The 16,728-nt window shown below is 48.9% G+C and overlaps 1 protein-coding gene across 1 annotated transcript in view; it reads left to right on the top strand.

The window, feature by feature from the left end:
- Positions 1-16,728, top strand: part of CDKN1C (cyclin dependent kinase inhibitor 1C) — a 32,012-nt gene that overhangs the window by 10,777 nt on the left and 4,507 nt on the right. The gene's annotated exons all lie outside the window — the stretch shown is intronic.

The following is a 16,728-nucleotide window of genomic DNA, read 5'->3' as shown; positions in this document are numbered from 1 at the left end:
TGGGACCGTTCATGTAGCAGCAACCGGCGGCAGCTGCCGCAGAGCAGCGTTCGGTTTTGTGTTCAAAGTTTGAAAATTGTGCAATGTATTAATAACGTCTTTTATATCTAAATGTATTCTGCACCGAAGAGAGTACACTGGTCCCAAGGTGTAAAAGCTTTAAGAGTCATTTATATAAAATGTTTAATCTCTGCTGAAACTCAGTGCACAAAAAGGAAAAAAAGAAAAAAAAAACAGAAAAAATAAAAAACCATGTATATTTGTACAAAAAGTTCTAAAGTTATACTAACTTATATTTTCTATTTATGTCAAGGCGTGGGTCGCTCTGCCACGCACTATCTCGGTTATTGGTTATACCAAAGGCACTATATATCACCGCTACAGGTTCTTCACAAATGTACATTTATTTTTATAGCGGACTCCATAGGGGAAGGGGTCACTCCCAAGCTCTAGTCGCCAAACATGCCCATTTAGCTTGCAAGTCTCTTCGCGCTTTGGCTGTCTCTTGTACTGTTACTGTTACTATTTTAAACTTGAAGACAAATCTGTTAAAATGGTTCCTGAGCCGACTGTACCACTGCCCCGGCCCATCGTCCGCCGGGTTCTAAATAAAGAGGCCGAAAACTGCTGCAACTCCAGTCTGTTTGTGCTTGTACACGCCTCCAGTTTTTTTTTTTTTTCCCTCCCAAAAGCCGGGAGACAGAACACGCTGGAGAGCGGGCCAAAGTGGCTGCTTGGCAGTGGCGGACTCAGGCTGCTTTCTACGAAGTTGATCCAAAAGAAAGGAGGGTTTTCTTTCGGCTTAGGCCTCGCCCTCACCCACCTGCTCCAAGTTCTTCATTTAGAACAGGGCGGCCCCGCCCGCGCCGCCTATGTGTCATCCTCTATGGCCGGGCTGCAAATTAGTATGGGCTGCACCTACCCCTGACCTGCCTCCACCTCACTCAGGCTCAGTGATTTTTCTTGTTTCAAGGAAATGTCCGCATCTTTTTTTTTTCCTACCCTTTCACCACCCTGGGCCGAAAAGGGCTCTGGCCAGTGGGCAGAAGGCTGGGAGTGGGGCTTCAGAGGGCTCCCGCAGGGACTGGACAAAGATCCCCTTCCTGCCTGCGGCACCAATGGATGTGAACAAAGTGAAGCCCCAACTGCCTCAGAGTCCCCTCCATTGGGGGGGCACAGGCCGGGGCTGGGGCGGGGGCAGGCCGGGGCCAGCCAGGCTGGACTGGGACTGGGGCAGGGGCAGAGGTCCCCACTGGGCAGAAGGATACCCCAAAGTGTTCATGGCCTATTGGCCCGGAAGATGGGGAGGGGGAAGATGGGGAGGGGGCCGACTCTAGGTCTGCTGAGGGGGAGGGGGAGGGCAAGAGGGAGGCGTCTTGGGACCAGGGACCTGGAACCAGGTGGGGTGAGGAGCTGCGGGCTCTGACCGGGTTCTGACGTGCTTTGGCGGAAGAATTCAAGGCTGTCTACCACCCAAGCATTCACTCTGCCAGCTTCACCAGAGCCTACTAGTTTCAGAGTGCCCCCTTTTAGTCAGAGGAGAGGTTTTTTTTTTTTTTTTATATAGCTGACCTATAAACCTCTGAAAATGATGGCTTACAATGGAAAGGGTGATGTAAAATAGCAAAAACAGAACAGCTAGCGGTATTTTCTGCCGGTGCCTTGGGCCGGGAGAAGAGGAGAGCCGGTGGACTGCTCTGGGGCCCCGGTGACAATCGCCCACTTCCCCCACTGGTTGGGGGCAAGGGCAGGCTCAAGCAGAGATTTTTCAAGATGGATTTCGACATATTATTAACTTAACCTCCCCAGCTGCCTAAAAGGCCCAGCTGGGCCAGACACTGAAAAATGCCCTTCACTCCCAACTGAGTGGCAGGCCCCACCGCCTTGTCACCCTGGGGGGTGGGAATTAGACCTATATAGATCTGACTTCAGATTTCAAACCTCTCCTCTTGGGGAGAAGCCCCACTGCATCCACCTGGGGGACCAGGACAAGGTCTTTTTTGCCCTGAGGGGGAGGAGGATGACAGTAGTCATCATGGGCAGTGGAGACCTGGGCCACATGCCTGACAGGCAATGGGTGGGCACTCGAGGTGACCTAAATGAACTGTTACGGGTGACAGATTTTGGCTGGGGTAGGGCCTCAGGGTCCACAACCATATCTGCTGCAGAGGCCTCCTTTGGCCGGTGGAGCTAGCTAGGCTTCAGTACCTGACCTCCTCCCAGCCCTAGCCCATGAGCATGGGGACGTGGAGGTGCACCCTACCTGTACACCAGCTTACTGATGTCACTCAAGGGGGGCTTTCTCCACAGTGTGGGCTGCCTGGGTTGGGAAGACGAATGTCAGTGTTGTTTTTTGGGTGAAGTTTCTCCCCAGGGCAGAAGCTGGCAACAGGAATCCAGAGGCTGCCCTTCATAGGGTAACAGCCCTGGGTTTTTTTTGGAAAGAGCCTTGGCTTGTGGGCCACATGTGACCTTAGGCAAGTCCTTCCTTTGCTCGGGGAACTTGATTTCTTTATCTAGGCTGAGACATTTCCAAGGTTCCTTCCAGCTCTGGCGTCCTGTGATTTTCATAGGAGGATAATCACAGAAATAATAATATCAGATGGCACTGTCTACAAAGCGCTTTCTTCACCTGTGCTGTTGCTGGGGTGCAGGTACAAAGCCTAGCACAAGACTAGCGATGGCTGGTGGGAGGCTGGAACACAGGGTGGGGTGCCCTCCGTGGAAGTCTGGCTCCAGCTGCCCTGGAGTTCCGTGGTAATGAAAATGATGGCAGCAAGCACAACAACCAAGCCCAGTGGTAATAACGGCCTCTCCACGTGCCAGGCATGGACTGAGCAGGGTTCATCTTCAGCTCAATGCTACCAGCAAGGTCCCACTGTTCCCTGTTTGTCCAAGGAGGAAACTGAGGCACCGAGTAACCCGCCAGAGGTCATGCCACTGACCCTGGCATAAAGGAGGAGTTTGGGATTGGGGTTCTCTGGGATCTGTCTCCAAACCACTGCATCCTGCCTTGTGGATCAGTCTGGGAAGACTGTAGGCCTTAACCTACAAATCAGTGAACCCATGGCGGCAAGGCTGATGCTGGACAGTGGGAGGGCTTTTGCTGGGGTGACCAGGGAGCTCAAGAGAACACTAGACAAAGGCCATGAGGGAGGAAGGGTGAGTGTGCTGGATCCAGGGGGTCAAGATGGGATGAAGCTGAGGGCGCTTGGTGGGGAAGAGGGGTGCCCTATGGTGCCAGGGGGCCTCGCCTGACCTGGCTTAGGTGTTGGGCCAGCATGCAGTTTACCCGTTCTTCATTTTAAGAGTGCCTTTTGGGGTGTGCCTGCTGGGCCTCTCCCGTTTCTCCTGGTTTCCTGTACCTTCCTGAGCCTGATGGGCCAAGGTCAAAGGTTGGGATTTAGTCTGCAGTAGTGGGGAGCCTCTGGAGGAAATGAAGCAGGGAGTGACAGGAACACTTCAGGCTGGTGAGTGGAGAAAGGAGGAGAGCCCCAAGAAGGTAGGGGAGAGGGGCTAGGAGGCTACTTAGGCGGTGCAGGCCGAGGGACAGAGTTCTGCAAATACTCTAAGAGCCCCAGAATGCCAGCCTCATTCTAGGCACCAGAGACACAGCAATGACCAGAAGAGACTCACACTTTGCAGAAGAGACCCATAATCCCCCACTCTGGGAGCGCCTCTATCTGTCATGGGAGGTGACTTAATACAACCCAATAAGTGAGCTAGAGAGTGTTCACAGGTGGTAAATGTTAAGAGTAAACAGAGCAGAGCAGCAGGCTTTTGTTTAAAATAGGTCAGGAAGCCCCCCTCCTGCTCCTAGCAGGTGATGCATATGGATTAACTGGGAGAGAACAGAGGGTCAGAGTGGAGGGACTAGCCAGTACAAAAGGCCCTGAGACCTGGGGTGCGTGTGAAGTCTTGGGATGGGGTGCTGGAGGCGGGTTTTTGGGGGAGCTATGAGATGCATTTGGTGGGGAACTAAAAGGACTTACTAATGAATTGGATGGGAGGTGGGAGTATAAGAAAGCAGGTACCAGAAGGCTCTTGAGGTTTTGGGCTCTATGTGGATGTGAAGGTAGGGCTGTTCTCCGAGCTGGGAATGCTTCCCAGAGAAGGAGAGAGCAAGGGATCAAAGCCCCTTCTTTTGGACACCAATTGTAATTCGAGCCATTCTCTGCTCTGATTTCTACTTTCAGCCAGGCCTTACAGACACCAAGATACATGTTAGTTCTCTCAATGCCCTGCTAATGAGGAGCTGGGGCCCATGTTACAGATGAGCATGGTGAGGCCATGAGAGGCAAAGTAACCAGCGTTGCTCACTGGTAAAGCCTCCAGCCCAGCGCCAGCCCAGCTCCGCCAACCTCAGAGGTCCTAGCTGGTTTCCTTTAATGCTGTCTTAGGAGCACTATTGGTTTGTTTTTTATTTCTTGATACAGTTTTTTTTTTTTTCTATAGGGCACGTGCGCTCACCAGACAGACAGAGACAGCAGAAAGCGAGAAATCACCCCCCCGGGGGAATGGCCACCCCGCAATCCCTTCTCTTCTGTTCTCCTCTCGGGATCTTGGGCATGCACTCACACGCGCTCGGTGTGAGTTTTTAAGCCACCGAGTCTGGGACGCAAACCGCGGTCGACTACGTGGGAGTCCAGTGACATAGCCATTACGCTAACTGCTGGTCCTTGATACAGTATTCTTAACTAAAGTCCATCGTCAACATTAAGTTTCACTCTCGGTATTTGTTTGTACATTGTTTTGACAAATGCTTCATGTCCTGTATCTACCATTACAGTATCATACAGAAGAGTTTCACAGCCCAAAACAGCCTATTCATTCATCCTGCTTCCCTAACTCCTGGCAACCACTGCTTTAAAAAAAGTAATTATTTTATTTAATTTAGTGTTGTTATTATTACTATTTGACCAGAGAGAGACAGAGAGAGAGAGAGAGAAGGGGAAAGTGAGAAAACAATTCACCAGGTACAGGACCCGAGCCTGGTTGGCCATGTGGGAGTCCAGTGCTCCAACCACCACACTGTCTGCTGACTCCACCATTGCCTTTTTTTTTTTTAAGATTTATTTATTTTAAATTTTAGTTCTTCTTCTTCTTCTTCTTCTTCTTCTTCAATTTTGACCAGAGAAAGACATACAGAGAGAAAGGGAGAGTACGAAAGCAGCCTACCAGTTCTGGGATATGAATCAAGGTGGGCCGTGTGGGAGGACAGTGCCTCAACCACCATGCCACCTGCCGGCCCCAACCACTTCGTTTTTTTAAAAAAGAATTATTTTATTTTATTTTATTTAGTGTTTTTAGAGAGAGAGAGAGGGAAAGTGAGAAAGCAAGCCACCAGGTACAGGACCCAAACAGTGATTGGCCATATGGGAGTCCAGCGCCCCAACCATCATGCCTCCCATTGGCCCCACCACTACTTTGTTTTACTGTCTCCATAGTTTTGTCTCTTCTAGACTGTCATAGGGTGTAAATCACACAGTATTGTATGACTCCTTCTTTTACTTAGGAATCAGCATTTGAGGTTCTTCCATGTCATTCCATGACTTAATAGCTCGTTTTTTTTTTTTTTTTTTTTTTTTTTTTTTAGCACAGAATAATATCCCATTGTCTGGGTATACCAGTTTATTTATCTATTCAGTTACTAAAGGACATCTTAGTTGCTTCCAGGTGTGGGCAATTATGAATAAAGTTGCTATAAATGTCCATATGTTTTGTGCAGATGCAAGTTAAATGGCATTGTGGTAATTGCCAAGGAGTCCATTCTCTGCATCATGTGTTAAGAGTATGCTTAGCTATTTTTTTTTGTTTGTTTGTTTTTTGGAGAGATTTTCGCTATAGGGCGCGTGTGCTCACCAGACAGACAGAGAGAGACATTAGAGATAGAAAGCGAGAAATCACCCCCCAGGGGGGATGGCCACGCCGCAATCCCTTCTCCTCCATTCTCCTCTCGGGATCTTGGGCATGCACGCACATGCGTCCGGCGTGAGTTTTAAGCCACTGGGTCCAGGACGTGAACCGCGGTCGACTACGTGGGAGTCCAGCGACATAGCCATTACGCTAACTGCTAGTTCCCTGCTTAGCTATTTTTCAAAGAATTATTTTATTTAGCTTTATTTATTTATTTACTTTAATTTGACCAGAGAGGGACAGAGTGAGAGAGAGAAAGTGAGAAAACATGCTGCCAGGTCTGGGATTCAAACCACAGTTGGCCATGTGGGAGTCCAAAATCTTTAACCGCCATACCACTTGCCAGCCCCAAGAGTATGCTTAGCTTTGTAAGAAACCACCAAATTGTCTTCCAAAGTGGTTACACCATTTTGCATTACCACCAGCAGTGAATGAAAGTTCCTGTTGAAGAGCATCGTTTTTTAAATGTTTCTCAACTATGAGCCACTCCAATGCCAATTTGGACATGAAAGGTACAAAGCATAATTAAAAATTAATATTGATAATCATGGCTTTATCTCAGTTCCCCAGCTGATTTGACCTGGCTGAGGATGAAGAGCTTGAGCCCTTGGTCGGGTCCTCATCTAGTTGGCCCTGTGGTAGATTGCATTACTGTCCAAGTATTTGCTGCCCTGCCTTGTGGGAAGATTCAACATCTTCTGCATGTTGATATCAGAGTTGGCCATGTTACTTGCTTTGGCCAACAGTAAAAGTGAGTGACATGCCATTGCTGAGCAGAACCTGCAGAAGTCAGCATACTGCCATTTGATCCCTCTGCTGTGAGACAACGAAGATCTTGGGTAGGGTTTACTCCTTCCATGAAGATAGAGTGCAGCCATAGCCCATTAAGGAGATATACTCTACTCTTGGTGTAAGCTACTGAGAGGTTTGGGTTTGTTTGTTACACAGCAGAATGTAAGCTGAGCTGACAGATACAGTTTCCCTGCAGATCCTAACTCACTGCTAGAGATTTACAAGTACAAAAGCAAGAGGCTGTGGGCATGGTCAAATGATTCTAGGTACTTGGCTTTTTTTTTTTTTTTTTTTTTTTTAGCACAGAATAATATCCCATTGTCTGGGTATACCAGTTTATTTATCTATTCAGTTACTAAAGGACATCTTAGTTGCTTCCAGGTGTGGGCAATTATGAATAAAGTTGCTATAAATGTCCATATGTTTTGTGCAGATGCAAGTTAAATGGCATTGTGGTAATTGCCAAGGAGTCCATTCTCTGCATCATGTGTTAAGAGTATGCTTAGCTATTTTTTTTTGTTTGTTTGTTTTTTGGAGAGATTTTCGCTATAGGGCGCGTGTGCTCACCAGACAGACAGAGAGAGACATTAGAGATAGAAAGCGAGAAATCACCCCCCAGGGGGGATGGCCACGCCGCAATCCCTTCTCCTCCATTCTCCTCTCGGGATCTTGGGCATGCACGCACATGCGTCCGGCGTGAGTTTTAAGCCACTGGGTCCAGGACGTGAACCGCGGTCGACTATGTGGGAGTCCAGCGACATAGCCATTACGCTAACTGCTAGTTCCCTGCTTAGCTATTTTTCAAAGAATTATTTTATTTAGCTTTATTTATTTATTTACTTTAATTTGACCAGAGAGGGACAGAGTGAGAGAGAGAAAGTGAGAAAACATGCTGCCAGGTCTGGGATTCAAACCACAGTTGGCCATGTGGGAGTCCAAAATCTTTAACCGCCATACCACTTGCCAGCCCCAAGAGTATGCTTAGCTTTGTAAGAAACCACCAAATTGTCTTCCAAAGTGGTTACACCATTTTGCATTACCACCAGCAGTGAATGAAAGTTCCTGTTGAAGAGCATCGTTTTTTAAATGTTTCTCAACTATGAGCCACTCCAATGCCAATTTGGACATGAAAGGTACAAAGCATAATTAAAAATTAATATTGATAATCATGGCTTTATCTCAGTTCCCCAGCTGATTTGACCTGGCTGAGGATGAAGAGCTTGAGCCCTTGGTCGGGTCCTCATCTAGTTGGCCCTGTGGTAGATTGCATTACTGTCCAAGTATTTGCTGCCCTGCCTTGTGGGAAGATTCAACATCTTCTGCATGTTGATATCAGAGTTGGCCATGTTACTTGCTTTGGCCAACAGTAAAAGTGAGTGACATGCCATTGCTGAGCAGAACCTGCAGAAGTCAGCATACTGCCATTTGATCCCTCTGCTGTGAGACAACGAAGATCTTGGGTAGGGTTTACTCCTTCCATGAAGATAGAGTGCAGCCATAGCCCATTAAGGAGATATACTCTACTCTTGGTGTAAGCTACTGAGAGGTTTGGGTTTGTTTGTTACACAGCAGAATGTAAGCTGAGCTGACAGATACAGTTTCCCTGCAGATCCTAACTCACTGCTAGAGATTTACAAGTACAAAAGCAAGAGGCTGTGGGCATGGTCAAATGATTCTAGGTACTTGGACATGTGGATCCTAAAGAGAGTCCTCCCTGTGTCTTATAGGTGCTAAATTAAGCACGTCACATTTAAGGGTTGAAGATGAGTATTTCCACTTGGCAGTAAAGGGGTTCTTTGTCCTCCCCTTGGAGACTGTTCTGCTGTAGTGTTTGTGTGTGCTTTAAAAAGTCTCCACTAATTCATCTTTTTTGTTTGTTTATTTTTTTCTATAAGAGAAATAGAGAGAGAGAGAGTCAGAGACAGAGGGAGAGGGAGAGGGGGATAGCATTCCCAACAGGGTCTTGACATCACTTCCAGCTTCAGCCAGCCCTGGATCATTGGAAAGCATGTACTAGGCATACTCAGGGAGGTCTCTGAATTTGAACCGGGAACTTTCCTATGTTGGATTGTGTTGCAGCCCATCATGTTTTACCATCATATCCCTCTCTGCTCCCCCCCCCCCCCTTATGTTTTCTTTGATGAAGGAAGAAAATTGTTGCAGTTTGGGAAAGGGTCAAAGTTTCAAAGATTGAGTGAGCTGTTTGCCCCATAGTTTGGCATACTTAAGTCCCAGTCGCTTATTCTGAAAGTTAAAAATTGTGTTATTTAAGCCCTGGAGTGAGTGTTTCAGAGGTAGTTGATATCTTGTTTATACCACGGAATATGTTCTATGGACAGGCTCCTTGGAATAAAACATTGAAATGGCTTCTAATGGCCTACAGGCACCAGGAAGAAATGCTTTGATCTTAGCTGTTGCTGGAAAGGCCCCAGGCACGGGTCTTCTCTTCTGGGCCAGCGGGTTTCAGTGTCAAATGCCTATGTACTCACTGCTCACCAACGCTTCCAGTCCCAAATCTCAACCACAACTGTACCATTTGACATCAGGAGCGTGAAGTCAGGTGTGGACTGGCAGCACGTACCTTCTCTTTGTCAGCCTGATAACACCTGCTCTAATGATCTCTTGCCAAGTAAAAGGCGGTCCCAATACTTTGTGGTTTAAAACAATGGTTTCATTGACACCTATGATTATGAGCCAGGAATCTGGCAAGAATGGCAGGGTAGTTTGGCTCTCCTGTGTGTGTGTGGGGGGAGTGTCAGCTGGAGTGGTTTGATAGGAGTAGGAACATCAGCTTCCCAGATGGCTCATTTCCACGCCTGGCAGAGCTCTGTGAGCTGCCAGTTGGAGGTCTCAGCTCCTTTTCACATGCTTCTTCCACAGACCTGCTTGGGCTTCCTCACAGCATGGCAGTGTTCCATGGTTCTGGGTTCTAAGAGCGAGGATTCCAGGAGTCACAGAAGGAAACGGCAAGGCTCAAAAGATCGAGTCTCAGAAACAGTGCAACATCATTTCTGCCTCATTTCATTCAATCAAGTTACTGAGACCACCCCTGACTCAGGAAGATGACGCTGCCTCTCAGTGGGTTAAGCGTTGAAGAGTTTGCAGCCATCTTGACTCCACTGTCCTTTCCATCAGTACCTGGTGCAAGAGACTGATTTATATCCAGAGCGTTTTGGGGGGTTTGCTCTTATAAAATAATCATTACCTAAATTCAAAACAAAAGCAATTTTTTTACTCTAGCATGGATTTTCAGTAATAAACAGGACAAAAAAAAGTCATTTAGCACTTCTCAATGCTTGATGACTTGGTCAGTTCACATTTCTCACCCACATGAGAAAAATGTGGGGCCAGATGAGAGGCAGACAGCTGAGGACACATGTCAGCAAGAACCCCTCAATCCCAAGGTCACTGAGATGTCGGCAAAAATTATTATTTTTTTTTTTTTGAGAGGTTTTTGCTATAGGGCGCATGTGCTCGCCAGACAGAGAGAGACAGAGAGACAGAAAGCGATAAATCACTCCCCCTCAGGGGGGATGGTCACGCCACAATCCCTTCTCCTCCATTCTCCTCTCAGGATCTTGGGCACGCACACACATGCAGCCGGTGTGAGTTTTAAGCCACCGGGTCCGGGACTCGAACTGCGGTCGACTACATGGGAGTCCAGCGACATAGCCATTACGCTAACTGCTGGTCCCGACAAAAATTCTTGATAAGAGCATTTGCTGGCAACACTTTCTGCCCTCTTTTATTGTGTGTGTGTAGAATATACATGTGTGTGTACACATATACACACTCAAGAGGACTGCAAAAAATCAATGGAAAAATAGAACAAAAATATGAGTTTATTTTGGTGCAAAGAAAGTTTGAAATCCATGCATAGTTTTATCTTTTACTTTCTTTGTCTCTCTCTCTCTCTTTTTTCTTTTTTTGTCATGGGGTGTATGCATTGGCCAGAGAGAAACAGAGAGAGGAAAAGTGAGAAATCACTTCCCGGTGGTGTGTGTGGCCATGCTGCAATCCTTTTTTCTCCATTCTCCTCCTGGGACTTTGGGCACGCATACACATGTGCCCAGCATGATTTTTAAAGTCACCAGGTCTGGGACTCCAACTGTGGTTGGTTATGTGGGAATCCAGCACCTTAACCACCACACTACTCACTGACCCCCAAAATTATTTCTTAATATGCATTTTCCACGAACTTTTTGAAGAGCCATTGAATAATAACAATATACACCTATATACATATATAATGTACATATTTACATTATACATACATGTAATGTGTATATTTTATACACATAGCACATGTAGGTATATATGTGCATGTATATATGTATGGTATATACAAATACATACTATCTCTTTTTCGTTAACTTTCTGTTTTTTTGTTTAGCTTTTTTGCATAGGGCACATGCACTCACAGGAGACAGAGCGGGAAAGAGAGAAGAAAGAGAGAGGGAAAGTGAGAAGTCACCCCCCAGGGGAGATGGCCCCCCAGCAATCAGTCCCTTCTCCTCCTGTCTCCTTTTGGGATTTTTGAGCATGCACACACATGTGCCTGGTGTGATTTTCAAGCTGTGGGGTCTGGGACTCAAACCGCACAGTCTGCCAAGTGGAATCCAGCCGCCTTAACCTGCTGGCCCAATCCGTGGTACTGTCACGTCTACTACCTAAAACCAATTCTTACGAAAATTTGCACACATACGCAGAAGAGTGTAATGAGCCCTATGTACTGGCCGGGTAGCCTCCATAGTCATTAACATTTTTTCAATCCTGTTACCGTTTCCTGTCCCCCATGTTTACTTTTAGCTTTTGTTTTGTTTTCTTTCTTTTTTTTTTTTTTTTTGCTGGTGCGGTTTAAAGCAGATCGCAAACCCTGTGTCCTCCCACCTGCAAATCTTTGCTTTGTGCAAGTGCAGCAAGCCGCGTTCCTGCAAGTGCAGTGAGGACGAGAGAGGCAGGTGTGGCCTCCTCTCCACTGCCAGTGTGGCTTTCATGGGCTTTGTCCTTGGAAACATTCCTTTTCACTTCTTCTGGAAGAAAGTGGACTTCCAGGGAGTGCTCTGTATTTTGTTTGAAAATGACATAAAACCACAGCTGTCCTCATGCCACTACCTGGCTAAGTCTCTTAAGAGCTCATATACCAGGGCCTGCAGGTGGCATGGTGGTTGGAGCGCTGGACTCCCATGTGGCCGACTGCAGTTCAGGTCCCAGACTTGGTGGCTTTCTTTCTTATCCCTCCAGTCAAATTTAAATAATAACAATAAAGTAGGCTTTAAAAAAATTTTTTTTTAGAGATTTTTGCTGTGGGGTGCACATGCTCAACAAAAAGACAGAGAGACAGAAAGCAAGAAATCACTCCCCCAGGAGCAGAGGGGAGGGTATGGCCATGCCGCAATCCCTTCTCTTCCATTGTCCTCTCAGGATCTTGGGCATACATGCACATATGCCTGGTGCGAGTTTAAGCCACGGGGTCCGGGACTTGAACCACAGTTGGCTACATGGGAGTCCAGTGACGTAACCATTACACCATCTGCTGGCCCCAAAATAGTTCTTAAAAAAAAAAAATGGACACACTATGCACCCAGGAGTCCAGTTACATCCTGCGTCCAGTGTCACACTTGGTGTTTGGTGCCCTCCTGTAGGGGATATCTTACAGTCACACTGGGATCCAATCCTGAATGGTTACAATGTTGCTGCTTTGCTGGGATTCTTTTGAGCCATTGGTCTATTTTTGATGACCTTGATAGTAATGCATATAGAAATGCCACACGTATAAATGCTAACACATAGCACTAGTCACGTATAGACGCTAACACATAGCGTCTCCAACCCTTTGGGGCTGACTTTGGGAGCACAATAGGCCTTACATTTGTAGTCTACAAATGAGCAAAAATCACTATTTCTGCCTTTCCCTCGAAACTGCCATCTGCCTGTGGCTAATTGCCACATGCCTGATGGTCTTAGGCTGCCTCCAGGCAATCATAGGGTGTCAGTGGGGGCCCATGGACCAGGTTTAGGTCTCGGAGTGGCTGGTTCATGGCTGACATGTAGCGTTGGTACCAGCCCCGCGTGAGGAAAGGCCCGACTTGGAGCAGAGTACAGAGGGAGTGTTGGTTTGTGACCAGTGCCTGGACTGTCTTGCTGGTTGCCTCTCATTTGCCTTCTCCCTCCTTACTGGGGTCTGACCCTCTCCCTTCACAACTGGTCTCTTTATGGTGAGAGAGGCAAAGAGTGAACCTCTTCCTCTCAGGTGCTGATTTCCCTTCTCTGAAGGAGAAGCATAGAATCGGGGGAGGCATGAGGGCCTGCCTTGCTCAACTGCTCTTCGGGTCTGTGAAGTTTGTCCATAATGTGAAATCTGCCCCTGCAGACTCCTCCACTGTATGGCCTCACGGAACCAGGGACCCTCTCCCTGCAGCCTGGCCTGAATTCAGTCTGGGTGGGAGGGAGCTCCCACCCCCTGATGCTCTGGGGGGGCTTTCATTTTGTTGGGGTTTTATGATTCAACCCCAGTGCTTCCCCCACAGTCCAGATGACAGACCCTTAAACCCGAAGAGTGTGGCGAAGCCTCCTGGGGTGATGGTTTGTATGTGTCCCCTCCAAAATTGATATGTTGAGATTTAATGTCCAATCTAGTATCAAGAGCTGGGCTCTCAGGAGGAGATTAGGTCATGAGGGGTCCCTCATGAGTGGGATTAAGGCCCTTGTAAAAAAGGCTTTGCCTGTCCCTTCATCTTCCACCGGGGCGGATTCAGCAATAGGCACCATCTTGGAAGCAGAAAGCAGCTCTCACTGCCGATAAACACGCTGGGACCCTGATCTTGGCCCCCGAGCCTCCAGATCTGTGAGAAATCAACTTCTGTTCTCTGTGAATTGCCCAGTCTCAGGTGTGTCGTTAGCGCAGGACTAAGACATCTAGTGTCCCTCATTCTTACTGTGTGGGGTGGGCCATGCTCTATCCCTGACTGTGCTAGGGAGGCTCACGGGGCAGAGACTAGGCAGGAGGCTGGCCTAATGCTATATCGTGACAGACAGACATTCCTGGGTCCTGGTCCCGGAGGAGGAGTGGAGCTGAGGGTTGAGACAAAGCCAAATGTTTGTCTCCTGTTATCTCAGCATCGCTGAAAGATGGTACCCTCTGTGCTCTGATCTTTCCTTGGTGTACGGAGCTCCAAAGGGGCAGAGACTTTGGGCTTTGACTTTCCATATTTCTGGGTCTCAGCATGAGTTCAGGGTCTGGCCTGAGACCTGCCTGTTGGTTCCTGATGTCTGCTGCTTTAATCCCAGAGCCATATGCCAGAGAGAGACAGAGAGACTAGGAGGGAAAAAGAGAAAGAGGAGAGAGAGAGAGAGAGAGAGAGAGAGAGAGAGAGAAAGGAAAAAAAGAAGGAAGGAAAAAAGAAAGGGGAGACATAGCAGTTAAATTCTGTCAAGTGCCTTTTTTTTTCTTTCCTGTGGCTCATTTTAAAAATATGTATTTTGCTGGGACCAGCAGTTGGTGTAATGGCTATGTCACTGGACTCCCACGTATACAACTGTGGTTTGAATCCCGGACCTGGTGGCTTAAACTCACGCTGGGCACATGTATGTGCATGCCCAAGACCGTGAGAGGAGAATGGAGAAGGGATTGAGGCATGGCCATCCTCACTGGGGAGTGATTTCTTGCTCTCTGTCTCTCTGTCTCTCTCTGTCTGTCTGGTGAGTGAACATGCCCTATAGCAAAACTTTCCAAAAAATAAATGTGTATTTTGCCAGTGGGCATACGCATTCACTAGAGAGATACAGAGAGAGGAGAGAGAGAAAGCCCCCCTCCCCACCACCATGGGGCACAGTCACACGGCCATCCCGTCCCTCCATTTCTCCACCCTGTCAGGATTTGGGGCATGCATGCACACATGTCCAGTGTGTTTTTCAAGCCACCGGGTTCAAGACTTGAATCATGCCGTTGGTTATATGGGATCCAGCTTCACTGACCACCAGGCTGCAGGTTGGTCCTTGCAGTGGCTCATTTTAGGGGGTTTGTAAGTCTTCTGCTTACTGCTTGGGAATATGTGGAGCCAAGATTGAGAAGATCCTAGCCCCACCACTTCCACCTCCCATAGGCCCTTGGGGCACCAAGACTGGCCTCTGCATGCTTAGGATGCTGGAGGTCCTCATTCGTTCTCTCCTCATACCCTGTACTCCATTCACCCCACCCAACGTGGCCCATGAGGGAAGTAAGGAATACAGGCCTTCAGGAAGAACCATGGGAGGGATGGGACCTCCCTGAGATCCAGCTTCCTCCTGGAAACACTGGTGAAGGCCTGACAGAGGCCTCCCCTTTGGAGCCCCTGGAAAGAAGGTGCAGAAGGTGGGAGGAAATTGAGTTGGCCAGCAGCTGCACAGGGAGGACTGGCTCTCTCAACGTGGAGTCTGGGCAGGACACTGGGGAGACCGGCCACATAGCTTCCTGGGTAGGAGTCACTCGAGGTCAGAAATGCCCAAGCAGGAAATGAGATGCAACTTGTAAAAGACATCAAAAGAAATGGAAAAACATTCTTCTAATATGTCAAGGAGGCAAGAGGAAGGGGCAGACGAAGTGAGGACGCCGGCCCTTTCTTACGGGATGGGAGAGGGTGCGGGTGATAAGAGATGTCCCTAGAAGACCAAAAATAATGAAAATATAAAGCAGCAACACCTGGGTGTGGGAGTCAGTACCCTCCCTGAGACCCTCCGGATAAGTACCCTGGAGCAGCTTTTAAGGGCTTGGGGCACCACCTCTGTCTCCATCAGCTCCTCCAGGCTCAGAGACACAGTGCCCACTTGGGTGCACCCAGCAGGCAGGCAGCACAGACTGTTGTTGGCAAAGACTGGGACCGAGAGAATGCCTTTTCTTGGAAGAGAATTCTGGCAGGATTGCATGCCAACACGTGAAGAGACTGGAGGGCATTTGGTTGCCAGGCACACAGTCTCAGAGCCCAAGTCCAGCTCCCTCCACAGAGAACTGACCTGTGAGGGTACGCTGCTGCTGCTGCTGCTGCTGCTGAGGGAGGGAGGTGACCTCGGAGTCCCAGTCTGGAGCCAGGGGCCACAGCCTCCCTCTCTTCACTGAGGTCTGGGCTTGATCTCCAATGCCCTTCTGAGGTTGTCTGTTCAAAGTGGGGCCCTTCTCCCTGACTCCGGCCCCTTGGGAAGCCATCTGGTGGACTGCACCTCGAGGGGGATCCTTCTCTGGGGTCTGGGTGCATCCTACATGGCATCAGACTGTCAGTGCCTCTGTAGTGCCCCTGAACACTTTGAGCCCTGTCTGCCACTGGTCACCCATCTTCAAGCAACTTTTCAAAGAGAGCACCCTGAGGAGGTAAGTGGCTTAGGGAAGACTCAGAGGTCGAAGCCCCCATCCACCCCTGTGAAGGCCTGCACTCCGATGGGATGCGTGTTGGAAAAGCTTGCCCCATTCCCCCTGCCAGTCTTGAGGAGTTTCCTGGGAGATGGCCACTGGCCGTAGGCTGGCTTCCTTCATTAGAAAGGGGAAGTTCACGCTGGGCACACATGGAAGCATCCAGAGGCTGTGAATTCAGGCCCCTGAGTGTGTGTCCCTTCCTGCTCAGCCCAGGTTCTGAATCGGAACCGGGAAGTAGAGGGCACCCTGGGGTGCACAGGCAGCGTGGCTTTTCCCAGGCCCTGAGGGGGAAAGGGGAAGCTGGGTACTCGGGACAGCAGCGCTTTCCGGACTCCTAACCCTATAAACAGCAGCAGCAGTTAACAACTGAGGTTCAGAAGTTCAAGAATTTGTTCAAAAGAAGCCCAAGTGAACGCCCTAAGCCTGGGCAGACCAGAAGCGGCCTGGTGGGTGCGTGGGTGTCCAGCAGAAGGGACGGTGGAGGGACACTGGCAGCCCGAGGGCAGAGCAGCCCGGAGCGCGGATTCTACCCAGGGAAGGCGGAAGCGCGGTTCCCGTCGGAGCGCGCCGGCAGCTGCGCGAAGGCGGGAGGGAGCGCGCGGCGGTGGCCCGGCGGCCCTGCCCGGGCTGACGGA

The sequence above is a fragment of the Tupaia chinensis genome, unplaced genomic scaffold (genome assembly GCF_000334495.1).
Source record: "Tupaia chinensis unplaced genomic scaffold, TupChi_1.0 Scaffold000047_1, whole genome shotgun sequence".
Taxonomy (NCBI): domain Eukaryota; kingdom Metazoa; phylum Chordata; class Mammalia; order Scandentia; family Tupaiidae; genus Tupaia; species Tupaia belangeri.
This window is presented reverse-complemented; position numbering and strand designations above follow the sequence as displayed.